Genomic DNA, 17,699 nt, shown 5'->3' on the forward strand with positions numbered 1-17,699 from the left:
AATCATTATATTAGCAATATTAGAACTTTCCAAGACCTTGATTCCTCAAAACTGATCGAAGCATTCAGTCATGACAATATGGCTATTTCTAAAACAGAGGAAAATGGTATATATAATAGTGTGAAGTTTTTTTAGCAACGATCTATAAAGAAAATATTCAAATTTTTATACTATCAAAAACCAAATGTTATTGCAACAAGAGTTATGATCTCTCTCTATATAAATATACACACACTTTAGCAAAGTCTGGAATTAGCATTTATGTATTACATGTAATTATTGTTATGTCTGCTGCAAGGTAAAAATAAGGCATGTGTGCAATCTGTTTACTGGTTTGTGATACTAGAATTCAAAAAACTCATTCACCTAAATAATCAGTGAAGTAACAACAAGACATTTATTTTGCCCTTATCAAATGTTAGTTTTGTACCTGCAAGCCTATGTCTCTTCTTTTAACAACGGAAATAGAATTTAAAATCTCATTAAGTAAAGAGACACTGAAGTCCAATTTTATCTTTTCTTTTCTGGAAGCTGACCCAGGGAGTAGCTATAAAAAACACATGGAAAACGTGTGTGTGTGTGTGTGTGTGTGTGTGTGTGTGTGTGTAGAGGAACTACAGAAAGAATGCAAAGAAAAAGTACCTAAGTTTCTTGGAGAATTGCTGTCTTTTATATTAGCAAAAATCATAAAGATAATATGGGGTGCTGGATTAGTAAACATAATCTTGTTTATATTAGCAAAAATCATAAAGATAATATGGGATGCTGGATTAGTAAACATAATCTTGTGCTATGACATAAATTAGTCTAAACTGCAACTTTTACTTTGCAAAATCAAATTTATTTATGCTTAGAACCATGTCAACTAATCAGCTGGAAAATACATTAACCATCATATATTTTAGTTATCTACTAAAAGGCCTCCAAACAGAACCACACTTTAATTTATGTTGGTATCAGAAACTAGTTATATCATTTAAACTCTGAACCCATCATTCCCAGCAAAGCATTAGTATCTTACAAAATATAAAATAACTTATGTTTCCAATGGAAATAAATATTTGTGAGGCATATGGTACAATACAGTATAGTGGTTATGAGTTTGAATTCTACAACCAGATTGTTTAGGTCCAAATCTTGACTTTACACACTAATAGCTGTGTCTGTGGTTACCTTGACCACATATGGGACCTCTCTGTCTCTACTCATCATCTGAAATACAGAGATAACAGCATTCATTTCATTGGGTTTCTGTAAGGAATAAATGAGTAAAAAATGTGAAATGCAAAGAATGGTGTTTGCTGCACGTTAAGCACTTAATAAACATTTGATTATAGGAATTTAGTCAAATAACTGCCTTAACTTAATACTCAGAGGCATATATTTTGAGTTGACAATAGTAGGCAATGTATTGAATCATTATATTGTACACCTAAAACTAATAAAACATTGCATGTTAATTATACTTGAATTACAAAAAAAAAAAGGAAATATCCAGTGCAGAATGCAGAAAACAGGAACCCAACAGTCTTCTTGAGTTGAAGAGACAAGCTAGCAGTTCAAGGAGGCCATGTGGCAAAATACAGGGGAAGAGAGGAGCTCAGTGAGAGCTCCAGAGATCTGTAGAGGCAATTTTTTTTTTTAAGATTTTATTTATTTATTTGTCAGAGAGAGAGCACAAGCAGGGGGAGCGGCAGGCAAAGGGAGAAGCAGGCTCCCTGCTGAGCAAGGAGACGATATGGGACTCGATCCCAGGACCCTGGGAACATGACCTGAGCCGAAGGCAGACACTCAACCAACTGAGCCACTCAGGTGTTCCTGTAGAGGCATCTCTTGAGTACTGAGCAGCACATGGACATAAGGAAACTACCCAAAACTGGTGAGAGAACCACTCAAAAGGAGCAAGGTGAACAATTTCTACAGCTTACAAAGAACCAGAAAAAGTCCGTGGTCTCATCAACCAGAGTGGAGAAACCTTGTAATTCATGGAGCATTAAGTAGTGAGGCAAAATCAGCCCTAGAAAAAAATCTGCTCTGATTCCACCTGACAAAGCTTAAAAGTAAGCCTCATAGTGATCAAACGGTTTCCAAGTAACTTTATTGAATCCCAGAAATGAACTCAAGAATGTTTGCAGGAATGTAAAATATCCAGCACTCCACATGTTAAAATTCACAATATCTGGAGCCAATAAAAAAAAATACCAGGCATGAAAAAGAACAGGAAAATATGACCTATAATAAGGAGATGCAGCAATGATACAAATATAGTTAGACTAAGACAAAAATCAATTATAATTATAGTCCATGTGTTCAATAAAGATTGACCATATAGAGATAGGAAAGACATATTTTTAGAAGACCCAATGAACCTCTAGAGATGAACACTTCAACATCTGAGATTTTAAAAACACACTGGATAGAAGGAACAGCAGATTAGACATTGCAGGAAAAAAAGATTAATAAGCTTCAAGACATAGCAACAGAAATAATTTAAAAATATATAGCTATGACAAAGGTATAAAATTTTTAAAAATTACAAAATCAAACTTCCCTACAATAATCATTAAACAACATTCCCAGCATAAACTTGTGTATATACATGGATATGCTGACAAAATACTTCGATTAAAAATAGTAGATATTAAAATACTATTAATACTTGAAAAATTAACATTTTACTTTATAAAACAAAAATGAAGTAAAATTGAAAGAATTGTTGAACTGATCAATGATTCTTTACTTTGAGAGATATTATTTCCTGACACATTCTCTTCTAAAATTAGAAATGTGATTATGAAGCATATTAAGATGTTGGAGTCACTATGCTCCTTTTTATGGGTTTCAGTTTTCAATGAAATCAGTTTCTCTTTCCTTCTCTCCTATAAAAAATGAGGAAATTGGCATATAGCACTTTCTCCCAGCCCCAGGTTTAGTTTTTTCCCCTATTATTTTTACGTTGTCAAGGTTTATAGAATTGCATTCTTGTCTGCACCACACAGAGTTATTTAGTTTTAGGGTTTTGTTGAAATGGATTCACCATGGGTGATTTTACCACAGTTCCGCCATTCTTGAGTTTTTAAAAAATTGATACCTGCGCTCATTTAACAGTGCCAAGAAGGTACCAGGGATGAAGCAGTGAGTAAAATAAACCAAGTCTCTGCTTTTACGGAGGTATATTCTAGAAGGGCAGTGATATAAACTTGAAAAAAAAAAAAGAGGAAAGGAATACAGAGTAATGGGAAATGTTTACTTTACATAGGGTAGTCAATGAAGCTCTCTGTGAGGAAGTAAATACATGGATCAGATTTTCAAATACTTTTTTATTCAACCAATACATTGGTTGTATATATTTCATAATATTTTTACTAGCTTAGAAGTTGGTAGACGTTGCTGTTGTACTGTCTTTGGACAGGGAATGATGCTGTGAAGTCTGAAGCCTTCCACTCATGTAGGTGATCTGCTTTTTTTCTGCCTGAATGAGTGAATAATTCTTCATCTTTGCAGTTTAATAACTTAAATGGGTTATATCTATATCTATTGCTTTGTATTATTTCTCCCCTGTAACACTGAATGTCCCTTTTAAGCTGAAGATCTCAATTTCTAATAAAATTTTTTATGTCTGAGGTTTAAAATTATTTTTCTGTTCTACACTGAATATATCCTTATTGATATAAATATCATGTGTATCATTGACAGTTGTAAAACGTCATACAGTGAACAATTTAAACATTAGATGAATAAATGTTTTCCTGTTTTCTAGACCAGCCCTGACTAACAGAAATTTCAGTGATGTTGGAAATGTTCTATACCTGCCCTGTTCAATACATTAGCTACTAGCTACTTAAATTTAATTTTATTAAATATTTTCCACACTGTAATTATATTCTCACTTACTGTTTTAACCTCATTTCTCTAACTGCACTGTGACTATTGCAAGTCTTTTTAATACTGGGTAATACTATTTAAGTCAATTCGTATTTTTAATTCTGCAATTATCCTTTTTATCTACTCATGTTTTCTTAAATCTCATTTTTGTGATATTTTATTGAACTCTTGTTCTCTTTTTTTGTTTTGAACTCATGTTCTTATTAAACTCTTCTATAAATCTTTTATGAAGGAATTTCCTTCTGTTCTTGGATTATGTTTTCTTCCAGACTGAATTTTTCCCTCTAGCTAAAGTTTGAGAGCTGAGTATTTTGATATTCACCTATTTTTCTGTACCTTCATGTTAGGAGAGCTTAGGCAAAATTAAATGCAATCTTCATTAGAAGACCTGGACTCTTTTATTTTCTTATGAGATTTCATAAAATGCCAACTTCCTGTGTTCACATCAGTTGATTCAGTGAGTATTTTATTCTTGTTTAGGGAATGATATATTATTAGGTTTTAGATTATATACCCAATTCAGTGTTGTTTCTGAAACATTTGCTTTAGTTTGAGACCATTAGCCCTAATTATCTTTTTAAGATTACGATGATTCTTTGGTTTCTAGGTGTGAGGATGAAGAACATTGAATGGTGACTTTTATTTGGACATGGACTTTATAAATTTATGGCATTGGGTTGGACTCTGACTCTTGTTCTATTCAGTAAAACTGAATTTTTGGAATATTTTAAATTACTTTTTGTTTGGTAATGTATGAGAGTCTATGATACAAATTTAGTACCCTGATATCTTAACCCCAAACACAATATTCAATAATTCTAAAGTAATCTTTAGGAAAATTTCAACTAGAAATAGAGTAGGGAAATATATACCCACAACCCTGCCATCAGAGAACTAATTGAAAATTCTGTTTAGAACATTTCAAACATATAAAAACTGTCTTCTTAATATATATTGGTCGAGGGGCATCATTTTACAACTTAATTAAATCTATAAATTATAAATTATTTTAAATGATTGATTCTCAACTATTTTCCTGCCTTTATACATTTGCAAAGATAATGTAATTCTGTCAATATATATATATATGTGTATACACACACACACACATATATATATTTATTTATTTATTTTAGAGACAGAGCATGCGGGGGTTAGGAGCAGAGAGAGACAGACAGAGAGAATCCCAAGCAGACTCCACACAGATCGCGGAGCCTGAGTTGGGGCTCAATCTCAGAACCCTGAGATCATGACCTGAGCTGAAACCAGGAGTCAGACATTTGGCTGACTGTATCACCCAGATGTCCCCCATCAGTATTTTTTATTGTCTTGTGGGAGAAAGGATAAAATCTTTGTAATGTTAAAAAAAAAAAGTTTGAAGATTCTGATATTCTTAACCTTTTCTCCTGCTCCACAGCCTTATCGTCAGGGTGAAGAAGCACTAATTTTATTTCTGAAATGAGGAAATAAACAAAAATTTAAATAAGATGTTATAGGGGCGCCTGGGTGGGTCAGTCGTTAAGCGTCTGCCTTCGGCTCAGGTCATGATCCCAGGGTCCTGGGATCGAGCCCCGCATCGGGCTCCCTGCTCAGCGGGGAGCCTGCTTCTCCCTCTCCCACTCCCCCTGCTTGTGTTTCCTCTCTCATTGTGTCTCTCTCTGTGAAATAAATAAATAAAATCTTAAAAAATAAATAAATGTTATAAAACCTTAAATTTAATGAATATATATCTACCTTGCAAAATCTATTTATTTTAGACATGTGTAATTGTTTTTCCTCAATTGTCTTTTCTGCGTTAAAAATACTAGATATCAATTAAAACATCTGAATTAGTTTTATTAATCAGTTTTTAACATTTTTAAAAAACTTTTTATTTTTAATTTTTTTATAAGTAGGCTCCATGCCCAGTGTGAAGCCCAAAGAGGGGCTTGAACTCACGACCATGAGATCAAGACCTGAGCTGAGATCAAGAGTTGGACACTCAACCAACTAAGCCACCCAGGTGCCCTTGTTAAGTTATTAAGATATAGAATTATTTACAAAAACCACCGGTCTACAATTATGTTACTCAATACAATAGCCTCAATCCACATGTGGCTATTTAAATTTAAGTTTTTATTAATTAAAATTAAGCAAAATGATAAATTCAGTGCCTCAATTGCCATATTGCTCAGTAGTCATGTGTGGCTAATAGCTACCCTATTGGTGGTGCAGGTAGAGAACATTTCTGACATCATAGAAAATTTTATTACTTAGTGCAGGTCTAGAAAATGGGAAAATGTATGTATTTATTCATCTAACAATTTAAACTGTTTACTGTGTAACTGTCAATGACACACTTTACAGTTATATCAACTAGGATTTTAAAGAAACATCACAACTTAACTGTTTAAAATTAAAACCAGATTTTTCAGTACCTAAAAAAGTTGTATGCCTCCCTGTCCTTCCGACACTGTCCTTTATCTTATATCACCTACAAAAAAAATTGTAACACTATTTTTTCACTATATTCTTTCAACTTAGAAAAATTGTACCCTAGAGGGATGAGTTAAATAGGTGATGGAGATTAAGAAGTGCACTTGTTGTGATGAGCACTGGGTGATGCATGGAAGTGTTGAATCACTATACTGTACATCTGAAACTAACATACTCCTGTATGTTAACTAACTGGAATTAATATAAAAACTTTAAAGAAAGAACCATCTCTTCACCATAAAAAAAAAAAGTACCCAACTATCACTTTAAAAATCAATATTTATTGGACAGCAATTGATTTTAAAAGTGGTAAATGTTCAACAAAGAAAATTATAAGATAAAGAAACATATAAAAAAGTAAACAATTACCTATTAACCTACCACCTAGGAATAATAACTGAACATATTCAAGTATTTCCCTCCAGTCTTTTAAAAAATATATGTATGTATTCTACAAAATGCATATTGCCTGTTATGCATATGATAATGTATATTATTTGTATTCTACATTAAAAAAAAAGATTTATGTATTTGAGAGAGAGAGAATGTGAGAGCACTTGGCGGGAGGGGCAGAGGGAGAGAGAAACTTAAGCAAACTCCGAGCTGAGCGTGAAGCCAGAACCCGGGCTGGATCTTAACGACCCTGAGATCACGACCTGAGCAGAAACCAAGAGTCAGCTGCTTAAGCAACTGCGCCACCCAGGCACCCCTACATTCTACATTTTTAACATGATATTGTGAGCATTCTCACATTTCAAAAATAAGATCTTCAATGGCTGTATAATATTAAATTACATGACTTAATTAAAATTCAGTTTATTATTTCCTTGTTGTTGGACCTTTAGGTTGTTTGCAGTCTGAGAATGCTATGATAAATGTTGTTTATAACATAAGGCCTTGCATCTCAAATTATTATTTTTCTATGGGATATATAAAACACATAGAAAATAATAAAGAATAAGATAATAAATATAAACACGAGTTTCTACCACTTGGCTTTAACAAATCCTAACAACTGGCATACCTGCAGAAAAGACCAGTAATTTCAGCAAGCAAGGAGCAACACACCTGTGTCAAAGTAGAAGGATTGGGTGAAAATCTTTAAAAAGATCCCTCAGATCCCCTATTTTCCACTAACAGCCAGGATACTATTCCTCCCCAACTGTGTAAGACAAATGGATAGGTCAAATCAGACAAACTGGAAGTAGGAACACGACAGAGGGCAGGAGCGACACATCATATTGAAGACAGGGTAACTTTATTGAAAGTTTTCATACAGAAGAGTGAGATACCCCCAAACCCCCAACACATGCACATAGTTGGCTCCCACTGCTAGGCTCTGACAAGGCCAGAAGCCATTTGTAAGCAGAACAGGCAGGAGATCAGGAGGTTAAAGGAGCCCTCCCTAGAGAAATTGATAAAATTTAGGGAAAAGGCCTTTAGAGAGATATCACTAGCTAAACTTACAGTAAACCTATCAGATCACAAGTTATGTATCCAAATACACAGTACTTCCAACTAGCCTTCTAATCCCTTATTCTTCAATATTAAAAGACAGCCAAGAATTATCAGATATTTGAAATAAGCATCTAATATGGAATTCAAAGACCAAGACAAATGAGCAGGAAACAGAAACAATGCCAGAAACAAATAAAAACTTCAAAAAGAATAAAAAGTAGTATCCATTATATGAGATGGTGTGTAAAAAAACACTTCAGTAAAAGGAAACAATCAGAAAAAAACCTGAGTTTCTTCTAAAAATGTAATCGAAGATTAAAAAAAAATGACCAGAAGTTCTAGAAGATCAAGTTGGTCAAATCTCTCAGAATAAAGGAACAATAATAATAATGACAGCAACGATAATTAAAAACAAAACAAAACATAATAGTTAACGTTTTAAAGTGTTTTCCAACTGCCAGGCATTATTCTAATTACTTTATACAATTAACATATTTAATCTTTAAACAATCTTAAGAAGTAAGCACTATTATTAAGACCATTTTATAGATGAAGACATTGGAGCATAAAGGTTAAGTTGTTGAAGGCCACAAAGTAAGTAAATGGCAGAACAAGGATTTGTAATGGATAGTCTTATTCTATCACTGTCTTTTTTTTTTTTTTAAAGATTTATTTATTTTAGAGAGAGAGAGATAGAGAAAGAGCGTGAGTGTGGGGGAAGGGGCAAAGGGAGAGGGAGAGAGAATCCTCAAGCAAACTCCCCACTGAGCGCGGAGCCTGACACAGGGCTCCATCCCAGGACACAGAGATCATGACCTAAGCTGAAATCAAGATTCTTGGCTGCTTAACCGACTGAGCCACCCAGGTGCCCCTATTACTCAGTTTCTTAACCATTATGCTATACTATCTCTTAAAAAGATAGAAAATGAGAGAGAAAAGAAAATATTTAGAGAATTAGTCCAGGAGGTTGACACCACAAAAGGATTTCTTAGAGAAACAGAGACAATAGAGGAAAATATCAAAGAAATAATCTAAGAGAAATTTCTCAAAATGAAAAATGGGAGCTATAGATTTAAAATCCTGAGTATTCAAACTATGAATGAAAATAGACATACACTAAAACATAGAATTCTGACACTTCAGAACAAGAGGGGAAAAAGGAAAATACTGAAAAGCTTCCAGGATCTGGACTTTTCAGAGAGGAAGTTATGTTCAGCCTACTATTCTATATTTTACTGAAGTAATGTTAAATTTGAGAATGAAATTAAGTCAATTTCAGACATGCAAAGTTCAAAATCTCTACCACCTCACACCTCTATCTCCATTCACTCTCAAGTCACTAGAGGATATACTCCACTACCAGCAAAGTCAGAGCAGTTGTTAGGATGATGAAGGAAAGTGCCAGAATAATAACTGTGTAGGTCTGCCTAGAGAACAAGTAGTCCAGTTGGAGTAGAAGGATGGAGGACTCTAGGGAGAGGATGCTTAAACACATTAAGAGTCATCTACAAGCCAGAAGAGTCCTCCACAGGAACTAAATTGGCCAGCACCTTGATCTTGGACTTCCCAGCCTCCAGAACTGTAAGAAAATAATTTCAATAGTTTAAGCCAGTCTATAGTGTTCTGTTATGGTAGCCCAAGCTTACTAAGACAGATTTTAGTACAAAAAATGGGGTTCTGTTGTAACAAATACTTAAAAATTTTGAAGTGGCTTTGAAATTGGGTAATGGGTAGAGGCTGAAAGAGTTCTGAGATGCATGCTAGAAATATGGATGTTAAGGGAGATTCCAGTAAGTCTCCAATGGAAATAAGAAACACATTATTAGAAACTAGAGGACAGGAACTCCTTGCTATAAAGTGGCAAAGAATTTGGCTGAACTGTGTTCTAGAATTCTGTGGAAGGTACAACTTATGAGCAATAAAACTGAGTAGCTGAGATTTCTTTTCTTTTAATTTAAATTCAATTAGCCAACATATTTAGTTTCAGATGTAGTGTTCAATGATTCATCAGTTGCGTGTAACACCCAGTGCTTATCACATCACGTGCCCTCCTTAATGCCCAACTATCCCCCTTCCCTCCAGCAACCCTCAGTTTGTTTCCTATAGTTGAGGGTCTCTCATGGTTTTTCTCCCTCTCTGATGACTTTCCCATTCAGTTTTCCCTCCCTAGCTGAGAAGATTTCTAAACAAAGCTTTGAAGGTGTGACTTGGTTCCTTCTGACTGCTTACAGTAATATGCAAAAGGAGAGAGATGAAGTAAACAAGGAATTGTTAAGCAAAAAGAACTAGAGCTTGAAGATTCAGAAAATTCTCAGCCTATATTATATTGTAAAAAATGAAAAAGCTTGTTCTGGAGAGAACACTTAAGGGTATGGCAGAACAACCATTTGATAAAGAGATCCTGGGTGTGACTCATGGACTTAACCAGTCATCTCAGCAGAAGCCAGGAATAGAGATATTATACCAGCAGAAACACTGCCAGTTTGAACTACAGACAAAGCAGGATGGAATTAAGGAAGGCAGCTGGACTTCTTGGATTTTACAGGCTTGACCACTGAACAATTTGGCTTCAAATATGAGCTATCCTGCAAAAAACAAGGGTAGAAAAGATCCCAAAGGTGACTGAGAGATGATCTGGTTGCCACTCCTACCGCAGGTGCAGACCCACCAGCCTGGGGGGTGGAGGTGGGGGGGCATGGCTGCCTCAATCTTGGTTTCAAAGGGCGAGACTGTGGCCCAACCAAGTCATGTGCGTGGTGTCCTGTCCAGCTGAAGAGGCGTGATGCTGTCACCCCAATAGGCCTAGAAGGCAGAGCTTGGAACCAAAGAAGTTTATAGAACCAAAGAAGTTTATTCATGAGCCTTAAGATCTAATGGAATTTGCCTTGATAGATTTTGGACTTGCTTAGAATCTATCACCCCTTCCTTCTTTCTGATTTCTCCCTTTTGGAATGAGAATGTCTTTCCTATGCATATTCTATATTGTACTTAGAAGCCCATAATTTGTCTGGTTTGACAGGTTCACAGGTTCATAGCTGGAGAGGAATTTTACCTCAGAATGGACCATGCCTCAAGTCTTATCCATATCTGATTAAGATGACAATTAGATGAGACTTTAGACTTACATTTGATGATGGAATGAGCTAAGACTTTGGGGCTATTAGGCTGGAAGGACGTGAATTTGAGGGGAAAGACACAAACATTCAGTCCATAACATAATTTATGGCACATAGTAGACATTCAGTAAATGTTTGATGGAGAAAGAAATGATGGCTAGCAAATCTCTATTTTTCAGTCATTCTCCCAATTTCTGAGCCTAGAGTTTTACCTGCCTTCTGGATATTCTATTTGAATGTTCAACTGCATGTCAAACTCAAAGTATACTCAATCAGGTTATCATCTTTCATTTTTTTTTTATTCTTATGTTAATCCCCATACATTACATCATTAGTTTTAGATGAAGTGTTCCATGATTCATTGTTTGTGCATAACACCCAGTGCTCTATGCAGAATGTGCCCTCCTCAATACCCACCACCAGGCTAACCCATCCTCCCACCCCCCTCCCCTCTGGAACCCTGTTTGTTTTTCAGAGTCCATCGTCTCTCATGGTTCGTCTACCCCTCCGATTTCCCCCGCTTCATTCTTCCCCTCCCGCTACCTTCTTCTTCTTCTTTTTTTTTTTCTTAACATATATTGCATTATTTGTTTCAGAGGTACAGATCTGAGATTCAACAGTCTTGCACAATTCACAGCGCTTACCAGAGCACATACCCTCCCCAGTGTCTATCACCCAGTCACCCCATCCTTCCCACCCCACCCCCCACTCCAGCAACCCTCAGTTTGTTTCCTGAGATTAAGAATTCCTCATATCAGTGAGATCATATGATACATGTCTTTCTCTGTTTGACTTATTTCACTCAACATAATACCCTCCAGTTCCATCCACGTTGTTGCAAATGGCAAGATCTCATTCTTTTGATGGCTGCATAATATTCCATTGTATATATATACCACATCTTCTTTATCCATTCATCTGTTGATGGACATCTTGGCTCTTTCCACAGTTTGGCTACTGTGGACATTGCTGCTATAAACATCGGGGTGCATGTACCCCTTCGGATCCCTACTTTTGTATCTTTGGGGTAAATACCCAGTAGTGCAATTGCTGGATCATATGGTAGCTCTATTTTCAACTTTTTGAGGAACCTCCATACAGTTTTCCAGAGTGGCTGCACCAGCTTGCATTCCCACCAACAGTGTAGGAGGGTTCCCCTTTCTCCGCATCCCCGCCAACATCTGTCATTTCCTGACTTGTTAATTTTAGCCATTCTGACTGGTGTGAGGTGGTATCTCATTGAGGTTTTGATTTGGATTTCCCTGATGCCGAGCGATATTGAGCACTTTTTCATGTGTCTGTTGGCCATTTGGATGTCTTCTTTGGAAAAATGTCTGTTCATGTCTTCTGCCCATTTCTTGATTGGATTCTTTGTTCTCTGGGTGTTGAGTTTGATGAGTTCTTTATAGATTTTGGATACTAGCCCTTTATTTGATATATCATTTGCAAATATCTTCTCCCATTCTGTCGGTTGTCTTTTGGTTTTGTTGACTGTTTCCTTTGCTTTGCAAAAGCTTTTTATCTTGATGAAGTCCCAATAGTTCATTTTTGCCCTTGCCTCCCTTGCCTTTGGCGATGTTTCTAGGAAGAAGTTGCTTCGGCTGAGGTCAAAGAGGTTGCTGCCTGTGTTCTCCTTTAGGATTTTGATGGACTCCTGTCTCACATTGAGGTCTTTCAACCATTTGGAGTCTATTTTTGTGTGTGGTGTAAGGAAATGGTCCAGTTTCATTCTTCTGCATGTGGCTATCCAATTTTCCCAACACCATTTGTTGAAGAGACTGTCTTTGTTCCATTGGACATTCTTTCCTGCTTTGTCAAAGATGAGTTGACCATAGAGTTGAGGGTCCATTTCTGGGCTCTCTATTCTGTTCCATTGATCTATGTGTCTGTTTTTGTGCCAGTACCATGCTGTCTTAATGATGACAGCTTTGTAATAGAGCTGGAAGTCCGGAATTGTGATGCCGCCGGCTTTGCTTTTCTTTTTCAACATTCCTCTGGCTATGCGGGGTCTTTTCTGGTTCCATACAAATTTTAGGATTATTTGTTCCATTTCTTTGAAAAAAGTGGATGGTATTTTGATGGGGATTGCATTGAATGTGTAGATTGCTCTAGGTAGCATTGACATCTTCACAATATTTGTTCTTCCAATCCATGAGCATGGAACGTTTTTCCATTTCTTTGTGTCTTCCTCAATTTCTTTCATGAGTATTTTATAGTTTTCTGAGTACAGATCCTTTGTCTCTTTGGTTAGATTTATTCCTAGGTATCTTATGGTTTTGGGTGCAATTGTAAATGGGATCGACTCCTTAATTTCTCTTTCTTCTGTCTTGTTGTTGGTGTACACGAATGCCACTGACTTCTGTGCATTGATTTTAAATCCTGCCACTTGACTGAATTCCTGTATGAGTTCTAGCAGTTTTGGGGTGGAGTCTTTTGGGTTTTCCACATAAAGTATCATATCATCTGCAAAGAGTGAGAGTTTGACTTCTTCCTTGCCAATTTGGATGCCTTTGATTTCTTTTTGTTGTCTGATTGCTGTGGCTAGGACTTCCAATACTATGTTGAATAGCAGTGGTGATAGTGGACATCCCTGCCGTGTTCCTGACCTTAGGGGGAAAGCTCTCAGTTTTTCCCCATTGAGAATGATATTCGCTGTAGGTTTTTCATAGATGGCTTTTATGATATTGAGGTATGTACCCTCTATCCCTATACTCTGAAGAGTTTTGATCAAGAAAGGATGCTGTACTTTGTCAAATGCTTTTTCTGCATCTATTGAGAGGATCATATGATTCTTGTTCTTTCTTTTGTTAATGTATTGTATCACATTGATTGATTTGCGGATGTTGAACCAACCTTGCAGCCCAGGGATAAATCTCACTTGGTCATGGTGAATAATCCTTTTAATGTACTGTTGGATCCTATTGGCTAGTATTTTGGTGAGAATTTTTGCATCCATGTTCATCAGGGATATTGGTCTGTAATTCTCCTTTTCGATGGGGTCTTTGTCTGGTTTGGGGATCAAGGTAATGCTGGCCTCATAAAATGAGTTTGGAAGTTTTCCTTCCATTTCTATTTTTTGGAACAGTTTCAGAAGAATAGGTATTAATTCTTCTTGAAATGTTTGGTAGAATTCCCCTGGGAAGCCATCTGGCCCTGGGCTTTTGTTTGTTGGGAGATTGTTGATGACTGCTTCAATTTCCTTAGTGTATAGGTCTGTTCAGGTTTTCTATTTCATCCTGGTTCAGTTTTGGTAGTTGGTACATCTCTAGGAATGCATCCATTTCTTCCAGGTTATTTAATTTGCTGGCATAGAGTTGCTCATAATATGTTCCTATAATTGTTTGTATTTCTTTGGTGTTGGTTGTGATCTCTCCTCTTTCATTCATGATTTTATTGATTTGGGTCATTTCTCTTCTCTTTTTGATAAGTCTGGCCAGGGGTTTATCAATCTTGTTAATTCTTTCAAAGAACCAGCTCCTAGTTTCGTTGATCTTTTAGTTTCTATTTCATTGATTTCTGCTCTGATCTTTATTATTTCTCTTCTCCTGCTGGGTTTAGGCTTTATTTGCTGTTCTTTCTCCAGCTCCTTTAGGTGTAGGGTTAGGTTGTGTACTTGAGACCTTTCTTGCTTCTTGAGAAAGGCTTGTATTGCTATATACTTTCCTCTCAGGACTGCCTTTGCTGCATCCCAAAGATTTTGAATAGTTGTGTTTTCATTTTCATTGGTTTCCATGTATTTTTTTAATTCTTCTTTAATTTCCTGGTTGACCCATTCGTTCTTCAGTAGGATGCTCTTTAGCCTCCATGTATTTGAGTTCTTTCTGACTTTTGTCTTGTGATTGAGCTCTAGTTTCAAAGCATTGTGGTCTGAAAATAGGCAGGGAATGATTCCAATCTTTTGGTACTGGTTGAGACCTGATTTATGACCTAGGATGTGATCTATTCTGGAGAATGTTCCACGGGCACTAGAGAAGAATGTGTATTCCGTTGCTTTGGGGTGGAATGTTCTGAATATGTCTGTAAAGTCCATTTGGTCCAGTGTGTCATTTAAAGTCTTTATTTCCTTGTTGATCTTTTGCTTAGACGATCTGTCCATTTCAGTGAGGGGGGTGTTAAAGTCCCCCACTATTATTGTATTGTTGTCGATGTGTTTCTTTGCTTTTGTTATTAATTGGCTTATATAATTGGCTGCTCCCATGTTAGGGGCATAGATATTTACAATTGTTAGATCTTCTTGTTGGATAGATCCTTTAAGTATGATATAGTGTCCTTCCTCATCTCTTATTACAGTCTTTGGTTTAAAATCTAATTTGTCTGATATAAGGATTGCCACCCCAGCTTTCTTTTGGTGTCCATTAGCATGGTAAATGGTTTTCCACCCCCTCACTTTCAATCTGGGGGTGTCTTTGGGTCGAAAATGAGTCTCTTGCAGACAGCATATCGATGGGTCTTGTTTTTTAATCCAGTCTGATAGCCTGTGTCTTTTGATTGGGGCATTGAGCCCATTTACATTCAGGGTAACTATTGAAAGATAGGAATTTAGTGCCATTGCATTGCCTGTAAGGTGACTGTTACTGTATATTGTCCGTGTTCCTTTCTGGTCTATGTTGCTTTTAGGCTCTCTATTTGCTTAGAGGACCCCTTTCAAGATTTCCTGTAGGGCTGGTTTTGTGTTTGCAAATTCCTTTAGTTTTTGTTTGTCCTGGAAGCTTTTTATCTCTCCTTCAATTTTCAATGACAGCCTAGCTGGATATAGTATTCTTGGCTGCATATTTTTCTCATTTAGTGCTCTGAATATATCCTGCCAGTCCTTTCTGGCCTGCCAGGTCTCTGTGGATAGGTCTGTTGCCAATCTAATGTTTCTACCCTTGTAGGTTACATATCTCTTCTCCCGAGCTGCTTTCAGGATTTTCTCTTTGTCTATGAGACTCGTAAGTTTTACTATTAGATGTCGGGGTGTTGACCTATTTTTATTGATTTTGAGAGGGGTTCTCTGTGCTTCCTGGATTTTCATGCCTGTTTCCTTCCCCAAATTAGGGAAGTTCTCTGCTATAATTTGCTCCATTATACCTTCTGCCCCTCTCTCTCTTTCTTCTTCTTCTGGGATCCCAATTATTCTAATGTTGTTTCGTCTTATGGTATCGCTTATCTCTCGAATTCTGCCCTCGTGATACAGTAGTTGTTTATCTCTCTTTTTCTCAGCTTCTTTATTTTCCATCATTTCATCTTCTATATTACTGATTCTCTCTTCTGCCTCATTTATTCTAGCAGTTAGCGCCCCCATTTTTGATTGCACCTCATTAATAGCCTTTCTGATTTCTACTTGGTTGGATTTTAGTTCTTTTACTTCTCCAGAAAGGGTTTCTCTAATAACTTCCATATTTTTTTCAAGCCCAGCTAGTATCTTTAAAGTGATGATTCTGAACTCTAGATCTGACATCGTACTAATGTCCGTATTGAGTAGGTCCCTGGCAGTTGGTACTACCTCTTGTTCTTTTTGTTGAGGTGATTTTTTCCGTCTTGTCATTTTGTGCAGAGGAGAATAGATTAATGAGAGAACAAAATGCTAGCAGAGTAACAACGTCCACAGAAAATATACTCTAAACAAATCAGAAAAAACCTGAAGCAGTGGGAAAAGAAAGGGAAAGAGAGGAAAAAGAAAAAGAAAAAAAAGAAAAAGATAAAGATAAAATCAAAAACAAACAAAACAAAACAACAACAACAAAAAAACCAGAATGTGATCAAATATGATCAGGCTGGTATATAGATCAGTGCCACACACTAGATTTGGGGTGTATTTTGGTCTTTTAGAAGAACGTGCCTCCCAAAATTTTAAAGAAAGAAAAACTTATATATGTACAAAAATAAGGGTTGATATGATGAAGGGATGGAATATGACTGTAAAGATGGAAATTATAAAAAATTTTATAAAAGGAATTGATAAGAAGTTGTTTGAAAAAAGAAAGAAGAGGATTTAAAAAAAGAAAAAAAAAAGGGAGAGGATGTGATCAGGCAGGGGAATAGAAAACACCATATACTAGAGATTTAGGGTATATTTTGATCTGTTAGAAGAAACTATCTCAAAATTTTAAAGAGAGAACAACTTATATATATAAGCCAAAAATACGGGTAACTACTATGAAGGGATAGAATATGACTCTAAAAATGAAAAATAAAATTTTTTTTTAAAAAAAAAGGGATTGATAAGATGTTGGTTGAAAAAGGGAAAAAGAAAAATTCAAAAAGAAAAAAAAAGAAAAAAAGTTAAAAAAAAAATTAACTTTGAAAGACTACAGAATCATGGTAAAAAAGCCATGAATTCTATGTGCAGTAGTCCCCTACAGCTGGAGTTCTGCCGTTCTCATTGATCGGTAAACTTGGTCTTGGCTGGCTGTTCTCGCTGATCTTCTGGGGAGGGGCCTGTTGCCGTGGTTTCCAAATGTCTTTGCCGGAGGCAGAATTGCCTCGCCCTTGCCCCCTCCCGGCTAAGTAATCTGCTCAGGTTTGCTCTCCGGGGCTTTTGTTCCCTGCGAGCTTTCCGTACAGCTTTGGAGGCGGAGAGTGAAAATGGCGGCCTCCCAATCTCCACCGCGGAGGAGCCGAGAACTCGGGGCCCCGCTTCTCAGTGAGCCCCCAGAGAAAAGCCGTCAGTCACTCCTGTCTCCCCGGTCTCCAGCCGCACTCCATGCTCACCCGGCCTGTGACCGCGCGTTTCTATCTCTGGCACCCGACCCGGGGTGGAGTCTCCAAACCCAGCAGATCCCT

General features: G+C 36.7%; 1 protein-coding gene across 2 annotated transcripts in view; it reads right to left on the reverse strand.

The window, feature by feature from the left end:
• ELP4 (elongator acetyltransferase complex subunit 4) overlaps positions 1 to 17,699 on the reverse strand; it is a 250,305-nt gene that overhangs the window by 182,403 nt on the left and 50,203 nt on the right. The gene's annotated exons all lie outside the window — the stretch shown is intronic.

The sequence above is a fragment of the Neomonachus schauinslandi genome, chromosome 11 (genome assembly GCF_002201575.2).
Source record: "Neomonachus schauinslandi chromosome 11, ASM220157v2, whole genome shotgun sequence".
NCBI lineage: Eukaryota > Metazoa > Chordata > Mammalia > Carnivora > Phocidae > Neomonachus > Neomonachus schauinslandi.